This window comes from Stenella coeruleoalba (genome assembly GCF_951394435.1).
Source record: "Stenella coeruleoalba genome assembly, chromosome: 14".
Lineage (NCBI taxonomy): Eukaryota > Metazoa > Chordata > Mammalia > Artiodactyla > Delphinidae > Stenella > Stenella coeruleoalba.
The window spans coordinates 80,950,566-80,963,863 of record NC_137160.1 but is presented as its reverse complement, the minus strand read 5'-3'; positions in this window follow the sequence as shown (position 1 = coordinate 80,963,863).

Sequence of the window (13,298 nt, the reverse complement as noted above, 5' to 3'; positions counted from 1 at the left end):
CTTGGGCAAGTTCCTTCATTTTTCTGAGCTTCCATTTCCGTTTGACGTTAGAAAGATGAAGGTACTTGTCCAAAGTCACATGCTTATAAGAAGGAAAGACAATTTTTCCATCCACAAAACTTTCCTGAGTTCTTAATATATGAAAACTTATAACTATTTTGGGGTAGGAAGTGGGCAGAGCTGATTACGACTCTACTGCTGCTCTCAAGGAGATTACAATCTCGAGAAGGAAGAGCAAATGTGTTTTGTTTTTTTTTTTCCTGACAGAAAGCTAGAATCAGCGGGTAATGGCTACCTGCCTGGACGCCTGCATCCTGGATCTGCGGGGAAAGAGTTCCAGGATTGATTAGTGATGTCTGCCGCAGGATCCAACTTGATGATCTAAGTACCAGTGGCCAGATGGGGACTGTTAAGAACAAAGTGAGGGTCTGCATGGAGTTCTGCAGGGGTGGGGGAAGGAGAGAGGGGAGACCACCATTTGCGCTTGAGAGAAAACTCATTGGAGATGGTAGCCGTGCTCTGAGGGGAAAAGGGTGGACTATGGCTGTGAACACGTGTGTGGCACAGTAGCTATCCAAACTGGAGGCCAGCAGGCTAGAGAGGGCACAGGCTCTGGATGAAAAGAAACCTGAATTCAAATCCTGACTCAGTCACTTTTTAATGTGTGACTTGGGACATATCTTTTAACCTCTCTGAACTTCAGTTTCCTCTTCTGTTATTGGGTTGATTGCTGACTCTTGCTACAGTGTCCACTGACAACAATAATCCAGGGAGGTAGTATTGTCAGCGCTGCTCCTTGCTGGGCTCCTGGGTTGGCATTCACTCCATAGCCTGTGAAAACTTGTGCCCTCTGGTGCCACAATGTGAATGACTACCTCCTGGAGTTGTGTGACATGGCCGCCTGGATGAAAGAACAGAGGCCAGAGAGGTTAAGTCACTTGCCCAAGTCACACAGCTAACACATGGCAGAGGTGGAATTTGAGCTCAGGTCTGTCTGCTCCACAGCCCAAGCCTGTAAGCAGCATGACCTCCTGCCCACGAGCGATTTGCCAAACCTGGAAAACAGTTCAGCCTCTATAACAGTTTGAACTTTGGCAGATTGATAAAGGTGTGTAACTTCCCCACCTGGATTTTCCTGCAGGGATAGGTAGCCAATGAACTCATTTTCATGCCTGTGAAAATCCCGAGCATAGTGCCTGGTGTGCAGTGAGAGTAACTCAGAGTGGTGAGGTTGAGGGCTGCTGGGAGACTGAACCCCACTCTGAAACTAAGTGTGAGAAGGGCAACCCTAAAAGAAAGAGGATGGTAGTAGAATTTTCAATGAGAGGGAAGCAGATGAATTCTTGGGCCTGGGGAAACAGACTTGGGGGGAGAGCGGTGCTCAGCTGTCAGAAGGGCTACTGGTGTATCCAACTGCAGGGATGCCAATCAGTTAGGGTCCCACAGGGGACATGGGGGTAACTGCTGATCAGTAATGAAGGGCTTGTAACAGCTGTGAGCAGGAGAAAGGGAGCCGGCAGTGGGTGGTGACACTTCTGGGACTGGCAGGAGCAGGGAGCCCGTGCCCAAAGGCATGAAGGGAAAGGTTGCTCTGGAATCTGGTGAGAGCTGTAGCTTTATGAAGGAGCCGCGCTGTAGGGAGACGAACGCAAACTTCATCCAGGCCACCTGCATCCAGACACCATGGGGGCGGCCCCCCAAACCTCACAGACTGAGAGGGGTCAAGGGATAAACCTCCAAAGGGATACTGGGATGCCCTTACCACAAGAAAGTAGGAAAACTCGACAGACGTTCATCACACAACCCTGACCAGGATGATTTGTGAACATTCTGGCAGCTCTCAAATTCTTTAATTTGATGACCATTGACTCGATCAGCTTTTATTTTTTGGGACATTAAGTTATGTGGAATCTGGTGGAGCTTTCAAATGATGCAGATTCAGGGCGGGTAGCTGGGGGGATGGGGAAAAGGGGTTAAGAGAGGCATGTTTATCTACAGCCCGAAATCAGGTGGCCCACGTGTTCAAGCCAGAGAGTTTCCCAGAAGGTGAAAAACACACCACCCCCAAAGTCCCTGCTGTTATTAATCAGCAAATGTCTCAGCAGCAGGTGTGCATGAGTGAATTTTGGGGTCACGGCAGGTAATCCGGTCTGGCCAGGCCGTAACAGGTGACCTGACTGTCTGCCTGATCCTGAGCCACTGGATAAGGGGATTAATCTAAATCTCTTGGAGGAGAGGACGTTTTTCGAGAAAGCCTGGGACCCAGAAAGTGAAAGCTGACTTAGTGACCTCAAACTCCGTTCCTTGGGATCATTTAGAAAAGGTGCCATTGAGGTTGAGACCCCCAGGGATGCAGGGGCAGAAAACACGGAGCTTAAAGGGTCTGGGAGGAATGGAGATAGAAAATCAGGGAGATAGAAAATCCGGGGAGTTCATGCCCTTCTCAAGGGGGCAGTTAAGACCCAGTGCTAGTTGACAGTCACTGAATAGAGCCAGATGGGCTGGATTTGGATCCTGGCTCTGCCTCTTACTCATTGTACGACATTGGGCAAGTCACTTCCTCTCTCTGTGACACAGTTTCCTCGTCTGTAAAATTGGACAATGATAAAACCCACTTCATAGAGATGTTCTGTATGAATGAATGTTTGCAAACGCCTAGAACAGTCCCTGGTATGTAGTAAAAAGCACTATATATAATGTTTGCTAAATAATTAGATAAATAAGAATATAGGTTATTTGTTGTCAGATCTTCCAATCTTTATAGGGAACTAAACCTGGAAATCTAAGTTTTAATAATCATATTAATGGCAAACACTCAAGCAGTTTCGAAACACCTTAAATATTGACTGAATGTTGTAAGGTAGATACTGTTATTATCCCCATTTTACAGATTGGGAAACTGAGGGGGTCACATGTTTTGTCCTAAAGTTACATACTAGCAAGTGGTAGAAATGGAATATAGGGTGACAAACCATCCTGGTTAAAACCAGGACATTAGAAGCCCCACCTCCCAGGAAACTCTTCAGTTTGGGAGAACCAGGACTGTTGATCACCCTAGCTTCAAACCTGGTCAGCCTGGCTCCAGCATTCTGCTCTTAGCAGCATACTCTATTTTCTTTTGCATGAATGCTCCTGATTTTTAAATGTTGGCCACTGTGGGCCAAACAATTTGCAATTCCTGAAAGAATCTGATATTCCCTTGCATCAAATTTCCCAGTTGTTACAGAGAAGTGCCTGTGTTTCCTCATCTGTAGAATGGGAAAAGAATAACACAGACCTCATAGAGTTGTGGTGAGGATTAAATGAGTTCATGTACTTAAGGCACTTAGAGTAATGCCTGGTGTGAAGCAAGTGCTATATAAATCTTTGCATGTATTATTGTTGTTCTTAAACAGACATTATCAAGACCCTCTCAGACTTCCTGAATCTGAATCTTGGCTTGAGGTCTGGGCATCTGTTGTTGTTGTTGTTGTTGTTGTTGTTTTTAATGCCAAGTTCCCCAGGCAACCAGGTTTGGGAGTCAGCAATCCTGGGGTCAAGTCTGAGTAGTACAATTAATGCTCTGTGTGACCTTGAACAAGTTTCTTCACCTCTCTTTCTTCCCTTTGCAAAGGACCAGGAGTCCTGCCTCTCTCAGAGGGTTAATGTTTAGAGGCTTCTAGAACCTCTTGGAAAGGGAAAACATTTGATATAAGGCAGGTGAGGAGGTAAAGAAGTAAGAAGGGAAGCCCCACATTGCACTTGGAGGGGACTTAGGATTCAGGCCTGGGGGCTAGGCTACAGGATAGTCAGGATGCTAGGCTATGCTGAGTGACAAAGAGCCCCAATAACTCAGTGGCTTAAAACAAGTGTTTGTTTCTCACTCTCACTCCACATGCTAGTTATTAAGCTGCTGTCTCTCAGCTCCAAAGCTGCCCTCCCATACGTTGCTCTGTGATGCTGGGGCTGGGACCCCACTAGCCACATTCCTGGTTTGTCAGCTGCTCCTGGTAGGCTCTCCAGGCTCCGGACAGCCTGGAGGAAAGAGGAGGGACTTGCTCCTTCCTTCTGTTGTCTGTTCAGGTCAAGGTCACCCAAGCAACACTTCTGCATCCTGGCAGTGGCTACTGGTTCCAGTCCCTGGGTTTTTTACACACACCCCTGGAACCAGCCTCCTTGTGTCCCCGCAGTGCCGAGCACTCCCCACTTGGAGGTCTGAGTCCCAGCTCTGAGGGGGCCTCTCCTCCAAGGCTCTGGGTTCTGACACTCCAACCTCCACCCTTTGTCCACCGGCGCCAGGGACAGTGGCTGCTTCCTGTATCAGCATCTCTGTGTTGCCTAGTTGCTCTCCTGTGCTTTTTCAGCCCTCCAGCATTCATTCTAATTCTCTGTTAAAATGACTGCTGTGGTTTCCTTTTTTCTGTCAGCCACCCTGACCCACACACTCCATGCATACTATGAAACAGAGTTCACTCTGAGACCCAAGCTAAGGGAGCAGCCCACCTGGAAATTGCCAGGCATAGTGGCATAGGGGAGAGAGCCTGATGGACCACACACTAGCTCTTAAAGCTTCTGCCCAGAAGTAATGCGTCACTTCTGTCCACATGTCATTGGCCAGAGTAGGTCATGTGACCACATCTGAGTTCAACACGGGATAGGCAGTGAATATTTATGATCAGTAGTACAGCCTACTAGTGTGTTCTTGGAAAGACTGAGAAACTATACTCTTTTCTCCTTCCTGACAGTCAACCCTAATCAGATCGCTAATTAGATTTTCCTGAATAATAATAACCAGCAAGTTATTGTGCATTTACTATGTGCTAGCCTAAGCGCTGATTTTCAGAGAGTCCATGGGTAGGTAGTTGTTACCCCTATTTCTCAGAAGAGAAGAGGCTCAGAGAGGGGACGTGACTTGCCTCAGGGTATAGAGCTGTAAGAGGCAAAGCTGAGATTTACACTCGAGTCTGTCAGACTGAAGCCCAAATTCTTCACTTCTGAACTCTGTGGGGTGTCCCTTCTTGCTCCCATTCCAGAAACCCCGGGGAGGGCAGACAAGGAAAAGCAGGTATTTAAACTGGCTCAACCCCTTTAACTGGCAAATCCTGCCTCCCACTGAAAGTTGCAGGTTCTCTACAGGGCAGCCCACTTCTGGAGCTCAGCAATCCAGAAAACTCCCCATGATTCTGCCCCCGGGAGCCTGCTCCTCTGGCCAGTCCTACTGCTGGCCTTGGCGCTTGGTTTTCACCCTCCAGCTTCCTCGTCCAGCACCTTGCTCAGCCCCAGCCTGGCTCAGGTTCTGCCCAGAGAGCGTTCCCAGGAGGGGAGACAATGTCCAGGGTCTGGGACCCCATGAGCCTGAGCTCTCCCAGGGCTCTGTCACCCCTCAACATTCAAGGGACACTGGGCTCTGCTTGGGGCAATAGCCACTTGAGTCTTGTCCCAGCAGACATGAATTTCCTCAGTTAGAATATAAGCTCTTAGTGGTCTGAACTGTGTCTTTTGTATCTTCTGCACAGTATTATTGACAGCTGATGCCCTCAGGCACCCCAGGCATCAGGCACTATGCCTATTTCAAGGGTACCTGGGATTTGTTTTAATCAGGTGTGGTAAGACACACAGAGGTGGAAATGACTGCCATGAAGGAAGAAGTTTATACTCTCACATCCCTAGAAATAGGCACAGCAGACACAGATGTTTAAAAAGAACTCACTTCTCCTGTGTTCCTTCTTTACTCACACTATTACCACACTCACAACACTTGTGACACCAGATGTGTGAGTTTTTTTCCCACAATTCTCTGTGATGCCAGCTGGGTGTCCTACAGTTTAACTCAATTCTGACACCGTCTACCTGGAGCCCCATGACACTGCCCCCCACTTCAGGTGCCAATCGCCAAGTCATAGGTCCTCAGGTTACCCACAACTTCTGTCCAGCTTGACTATACATCAGAGGTTCCCATGACCTCCTCCCCCTTGGATTCGATTATTTGCTAGAACAGCTCACAGAATTCAGGGAAACACTGACTTACGTCCACCAGTTTATTATATAATAAAGGATATAACTCAGGAACAGCCAGATGGGGATGCATGGAGCAAGGTATGGGGGGAGGGATGCAGAGCTTCCATGCCCTCTCTGAGAGCACATCACCCTCCCAGCACCTCCACATGTTCACCAGCCTGGAAGCTTTTCGAACTCCATACTTTGGGGATTTTTATGGAGGCTTCATCACATAGGCACGATTGATCGTTAACTCCATTTTCAGGCCCTCTCCTCTCTCTGGAGAATGGGGGGGCGGGGCAGGCTGAAAATTCCAAGCTTCTAATTATGGCTTGGTTATTCTGGTGACCAGACCCCAAAAGCCCACCACAAATCACCAAAAAAGCCCACCACAAATCACCTCATTTGAACAAAAGACATACCTCTCACCCAGGAAATTCCAAAGAATTTAGGAAATCTGTGTCAGGAACTGGGATTGAGATCAAATATTAGGGCAAAAGATGTTCTTAATGCTCTTATCACTTAGGAAATTCCAAGGGTTTTAGGAACTCTGTGCCAGGAACCAGGGGCAGAGACCAATATATATATTTTCTATTATTTCACAGTGTAGGGAAAGGTACATGGGGAAGAACCAGGGTCAGTCAGGAGGCAGAGGGAGTGAGGGGAAAACGTAGGCAGGAGGTTTTACTGTAGTTTCTGCAGGAAGAAACGTGCAAGGCAGAGTAAGCAGGCTGAGAAGGTTTAGGATTGGCTCATTTGATTACTTATAACAGGCTCTAGGGTGCAGGTTCCTTCCCCAGTTGTCTGGTACCTGGCCCTGGGGCGATTAAGGCAGGGGGATATTGGCCTGGAGCTAAGAGCTTGATAAAGTAGATGGTTGGGGTGTGGGCTTTGGATTGGTTGGTTTGCAGGGGAAAGGCACACTCCCAGGGGAGTTGTTTGCTCTCTCTAGGAATTAGCTAATCTTGAGAGGGGCAGTCCTTTCTAGTGTCAGCAAGGCCCTGAGATGTCAAGGCATCAGAATAAACAGATATGCTTACTACAGAGCCTTACAAGTATCATATTGCTCAATATTTGAAACCAATCTATTATTTCAGTTGGCGTGAGTTCAGCAGCCAGTAACAAAAGAACTGATTAATAGAGGCTTAAGAAATAAGATGTTTAATTCTGACATAAAAAGTCTTGAGGAGGAAGCTTCCAGCTTTAGTTTGTCAACTCAACAGTATCATCCAGGACCCAGACCTTTTCTCTCTTTTGCCTTTTTTCTGTTCAGCATGTTGGTGACGTGGCTCTATATAATCCCAAGAAGCTGACTCAGCTCCAGGCATCAAAGCCCCACAGAACATGGTCCCAATGAGATGGAAAGGTATTTCAGTTATCTATTGCTGTGTAACCAACCATGCCAAAACTTAGTGGCTTAAAACAACAAGTTATTATTTCTTACACTTCTGTGGGTTGACATGAGTACAGCTGGGGGGTTTTTCTGTCCCACATGGTCTTGGTTGGGGCCATCCACTGAAATGCATTCAGCTGGCAGCTGAGCCAGGATGGAAGATCCAAGAAAGCTTCACTCACATGTCTAGGGCCTTGGTGCTCTTCCACGTGGCCTCTTTATGTGGCTACTTGGGGTTCCTCACAGCATGGTGGTCTCTGAGTAATGAAGTGTCTTTCATGGTGACTGGCTTCCAGGGCAAAAGTGGAGGCTAACAGGCCTTCTTAAGCCCTATGCCTGGAAGTGGCATAGCATCACTTCTGCAGCATTCTAGGGGTCAAAGCAAGTCACAAGGCCAGCTCCAATTCAAGGGGAGCTGTATCCGCAATAAAAGTAAGAAAAGGAAGGAAGGAGAGAGTAGATATTGGGGAGGCAAATGGCAGGGTCTGCCACAGTGAAGCATCAGTTTCCCCTTGAAGAGGTGGTCAGACAAGAGACTATCTTTCCTTAGAGCAGTTGAGTGGCACGGTGGGTGTGTACTACTGCTTGGGGCACCAGGGTAATATAATGGCATCCAGAGTCTTCTCTTTCCCTCTCCCTCTCTCTCCTAGTTCAGTGTGCTCTACCTGCTCATTGCCTCACCCACAGGGGTGAGACCATCGTAGGGAGAGGATGATAGCACATATGGGGAGGGGGAAGAGCCCAGTTATTTGCTTTTTCAAAAAGACGGAAGCATTTGGCACCGCTCCTGGTGCCAAATTGAAATTAATGCTGGCTACACTCCCAGCCTGGCTCCCATCCCCTCTGGAGGGCAGAGTCTCTGCAGCACTGAATCCAGGAAGGTCACTTGCTTGTCACAGGGGAAGGTGGGCGAGGGGCTGCAACAGTCAGGGCCCTGGAAGAAAACTGAATCCAGTTCAGATGCTCAAGGGGCCTTAGAGAAGGGACTGTTCTCAGAGGGTGGGCAGGTTTAGGGGATCAGAGAAGGGAGGTAGAGGCACTGAGAGATTAGCAACAGAGGGAAGCCATTACCACAGTAAAGGCAGGGAGAAGCAGGGGAAGGAACTAGTGTGACCGAAGCCCAGCGAGGGCAGGAGCTGGGGAAGGCATCTAGACAGAGGCTGTAGTTGTGGAGGTGTGTAGCCGCCAGCAGGGACATGATATTGAAGGAGGGAGTTTGAAAGAAATGTCCCACCTCTCTCTCCCCCTGCCTTCTGATCTCCTGCTGGTCCTTCCCATTGGCTACACCCAGTCAGAAGCCGGAGGGCAAGGGAGCCCATGGGTGATGTGGGCCATACTACTGATTTCTGGGAAACACAGGGCAGGCAGAGGAGGCTGGAGAATGAATTGGGGTGGGGTGGGCGAAACAATACAGTTGTATTATGCAGATGCCCAAAAGATATGGTTATTTTTGTATAACTACTTTTCAGTACTCCAGAATGTCCCCCATTCATAGATCTGCCACAAGTTACTTAAAAAATCCTTCTCTTGGGAGTTCCCTGGTGGTCTAGTGGTTAGGACTTGACGTTTTTATTGCTGTGGCCTGGGTTCAATCCCTGCTCCAGGAACTGAGATGCTGCAAGCCACTTGGCAAAAAAAAAAAAATCCTTCTTTTCTTTGTAGAGAGCTGTTTTATTGAAAAACGATATACATATATAAAAGGGACATGTCAGAAGTGCACAGCTTGATGAATTTTCACAAGAGAGCTTATCCATGTAACCAGATCAAGAAACAGAACATTCCTAGCACCCAGGAAGCCCCCTGAGTCTCCTTCCAGTTATCACTGCCCAGCTCCCCTCCACCAGAGAGCCTGGATTCTGACTCCCAAATAGCACAGGCTCATTCTCCTGTAGAGATAATGTTACAATGGGCATCTTTGTGTCTTCGGATTTTTTATTTTTTATTTATTTATTAATTTTTGTCATTGACTTGTTTTCTTAGGATGAATCTCCAGATATAGGTTTCCTGGGTTGAAGGGTGTAAACATGTTTATTGCTCTTGCTGTATGAGGCTACATTACTTTCTGAAGGATATACAGATTCCTTATCACTTCTTATCTCAAGTCAGCCACTGAGATTGTAATTGGTGACTCTGGCTTCAGTAGAAGGTAGCCAGGAGGGGGCCAGTTCTGGATCCCATTAGGGAGGAATCTGAAACTCTAAATACCAACAATGCCTGCTCTCTTGGTATATGATGTTTTTGATTGCAAATGACAGAAGCTGCTGTAGGCAGACATGGAGATTATTGCAGGCAATTAGGCAGTCCGGATTCCTGGGTGGGTTTGCAGCTCTGTAGCAGGAACTGAACTCAAATCCCCCCCGCCCCTGGGCCCAGGCACTTCAGCTCACACCTCCGTGCACTGGAGGTTCAGCCAACATTTGGATCTGTTCCCAGATCCCCCAAGCGGACTTCCCCTCACATCTCATTGGCCACCCCAATATTTCAGTGGGCTCACTTTCTATGAGATTCAGTGCTCTCCACTCAATTCTGGAACACAAATCAGGGTTTTATTAGCAAGGAAGATGTGATGGAAGGGCTTTGTGTGTGGTCAGCCTCTGAGCAGTGCATATACTTGGGGAAAAATAGCTGCTCCAGCCCTGACTTCACACAATCTCTTGGCTCTTGTACCCCATACCTATTAATCAGTCTTTTGTTTCTCAAGGAATTTTTTGTCCAAATTCTGTTTTCTGGGAAAGAAGCTCTGATTTGTCTAACCTGGGTGAGGGGTTCTTGTCCAGTCAGCCATAGCAGAAAGAAGGATTTGGTGACACCACATGCCACCAACATGGAGATTAGGCCACTCGGCAGGGCTGGGCTGGGGTGGGTAGCCTTTGCTGAGTTACCCAAAAACAAAAGAAAGCAGTACCGAGGGCCCCAGTGAAGTAGGGACACCCAAAAGTATTTTTTCCCCCAAACGGTTTGTTATTTCATTTGAAAAAGCATTATGGCAGAAGTCAGAATCCTGTCAGACTACCTGACCCTTATCTTATGGATCAGTACTGTTTTTATTTTCAATGCCATAGGTGGGATGAAATACTTTACAATGTTTTCAGGCTTTAAAGTTCTCAACTTGGCCCTGGCAGTCTGAAGAAATTAAGGCTCAGAGAGGTCAACTGACTTTCCTAAGAGCATGCAGCACATCAGTGGCAGAGCTAGGACTAGAACCTGGATATCTTAACACCTTGCCCAGTGTTCTCTCCATTATATGACTCTGCCCTCCCCTTTTTTGAGAATTATTTTCACAGTCCCTGTGGAGGGGCCATTGTGCCACCTGATAGCAGCCCCCTGGCTCTTGTTATTGTGCCAACAGTGGACATAAAATCTAGACTGGCCAAATTGGGTTGTCTTTCCTGGGAAGTTGAGATTAAGAAGACAAAGATTGATTTTTTTTAGTTCTTTTTTTTTTTTTTTTTTGCGGTACACGGGCCTCTCACTGTTGTGGCCTCTCCCATTGCGGAGCACAGGCTCCGGACGCGCAGGCTCAGCGGCCATGGCTCATGGGCCCAGCCGCTCCGCGGCATGTGGGATCTTCCCGGACCGGGGCACGAACCCGTGTCCCCTGCATCGGCAGGCAGACTCTCAACCACTGCGCCACCAGGGAAGCCCTGATTTCTTTTAAACTGGGATCTTCCTCCAGCTTACATGCAATAACCATGATATTCATATAATTTAGCATGCTTTTGGCTGCAAGTAATGGGAATCCAGACTGGCTTAAACAATAAGAAAATGTATTAATTCCTTTAACAAGAGGTGCGGAACCAAGGTGGATTTCAGGTATGGTATGATTACAGTTCCAGCTACACTGTTCTGCAATTCTGTCTAGGCTCCTCCCTCCATAATGTGTTGGCTTTGCTCTCACATTGCTTTCCCTTATGGTTACAAGAGGGCTGCCAGCAACAATAGGGGCAACATGCTTCCTTGTTCTCATCCATGGAGCTAGAAAAAAGCATCTTTCCAGCTCTGGACTGTAAGTCCTTTCTTTCTGTCTGATTAGGCCATTGTCAATTATGTGCCTATTCCTGGACCAGTTGCAGTCTCCAAGAGAATGCTATGCACAGATTGATTTAAAATTAGGTTCCAGGTCCAATCATTGGCAAGGAGGATGGGATGGCTGTGATGGGCTAAGAGTAATTGAGAGCTATCCTGGAGATGTGTGTGAAAATCAATTTCTTTTGGCCATGTAGGCTGAATGGGAGAGGGATGGTTACCTGAACAAATTGGGATCTGTTGGGAAGGAGGAAGGGGGAACAGATGCTGGAGAGCCAAAAATAAAACCATTTTGAGTTATTTCAGGTGGGTTTCTGATCCTTGTTGTCAAAGACTCACTTGGACAATCAACTTCCTGGTCTGCGGCGAAATGCCTTTGCCCAGCCCCTCTGTATCCCGATTCTGATTTTCTCCTCCGTTCTGTAGACTCAGCTGTCGTCAACATTTCCCACCGCTAGCTCATCGTTTTGGCAAGCTGGCATCTCACTCTGCTCCAAGCCCCGCTGATGGAGCTGAAGATCCCTTTAGCAGAATTGATTCTGGCATGTTTTAATTTAAAAAGCCTTGCACTTCTCTGCATGGAGGCTGCTGAAATCTGTGCCCATAAAAGCAGAGAGTAAATTCTTCTGAGGAAAGCCTATTTTTAACAAGTCCTGAACCTAATTGAACTTAATCATTTTTCAGTCGTTGACACTTGAAATTATGAGTCATTGGGCTATATATGGAACTGAGGGCTAGAGCAGCCCTTTAAATATCATATCGATGGTAGATATCAGCTTCCAGAAGAACTTCTCAGGTTTGGAGCTGTGTTTTCACTCAGAATTGTGATAAAGCATGGGTCTCTAGAGACAGCCCTGGGTTCAAATCCTGAATCCCCCACTTACTGCAAAAGTCACTCTATTTTCTCAAGCCTCAGTTTCCTCATCTGTATTGAAAACAAGCTTTTTTTTTTTTTTTTTTTTTGGCCGCAATGCATGGCATGTGGGACCTTAGTTCCCTGACCAAGGATTGAACCCGTGCCCCCAGCAGTGGAAGCACGGAGTCCTAACCACTGGACTACCAGGAAATTCCCTCTTCATCTGTAAAATGAGGCTGGCAACACTTGTCCCAAAACATTTTGTGTGAATCATCAAGGCCTGACATGAAGCTGCTTATGATCATTATTTATTCTACTTTTCATTAATATTCATGTTTTCTTGCAGAAATGTTAATGTGTTTGATTTTGACATGTTGCCCAAATCCCATTAGTAAAATATAATGTCCCACTAACTTCCCTCATGGTTACAACATGGCTGCTAGCAACATCAGGGTCAACATGCTTCCTTGTGCACCATATGACCTTTCTGAAACCAAAAACACAGTAACTTCTAAAACACATCTTGTCCCAAGAGTTTAGGTATAAGAGAATGGAGAACTTAGTAAGACTGAGCTACAAATTCACTCAAGGGGTTGGAGGTAAGGTGGAAATCACAGGCATCAAAATTACCCTAGAAAACCAGTACCCCTAATCATTTCCCTTCAGTAATGTGGCTGCTTCTTGAGTTTAGCCCCAGAGGAAGTGGTTGGCTTATGTTTCAGGGCCATTTGTATGAAAAAATGTCTATCTTTAAACCATCAAATGCGGTTAGGCCAGTGAAAAATGCTCATGCCAGGAGTCACAGGTGATCTGGGTCAGACTGGGGTGCCCATGTCAAGCTCACAGAGCGTGGGGTGGGTGCTCCTAAAGAAAATTGATGGACAGATTCCTCTGCACCCATGGTTATTTGTCTCAAGTTCTTTCTTTTTTTGCAGAGCAGAAAGATCTGAGTTCTGGACTTCTCTGGTGGTGCAGTGGTTAAGAACCTGGCTGCCAATGCAGGGGACACGGGTTCGAGGCCAGGTCCGGGAAGATCCCACGTGCCGC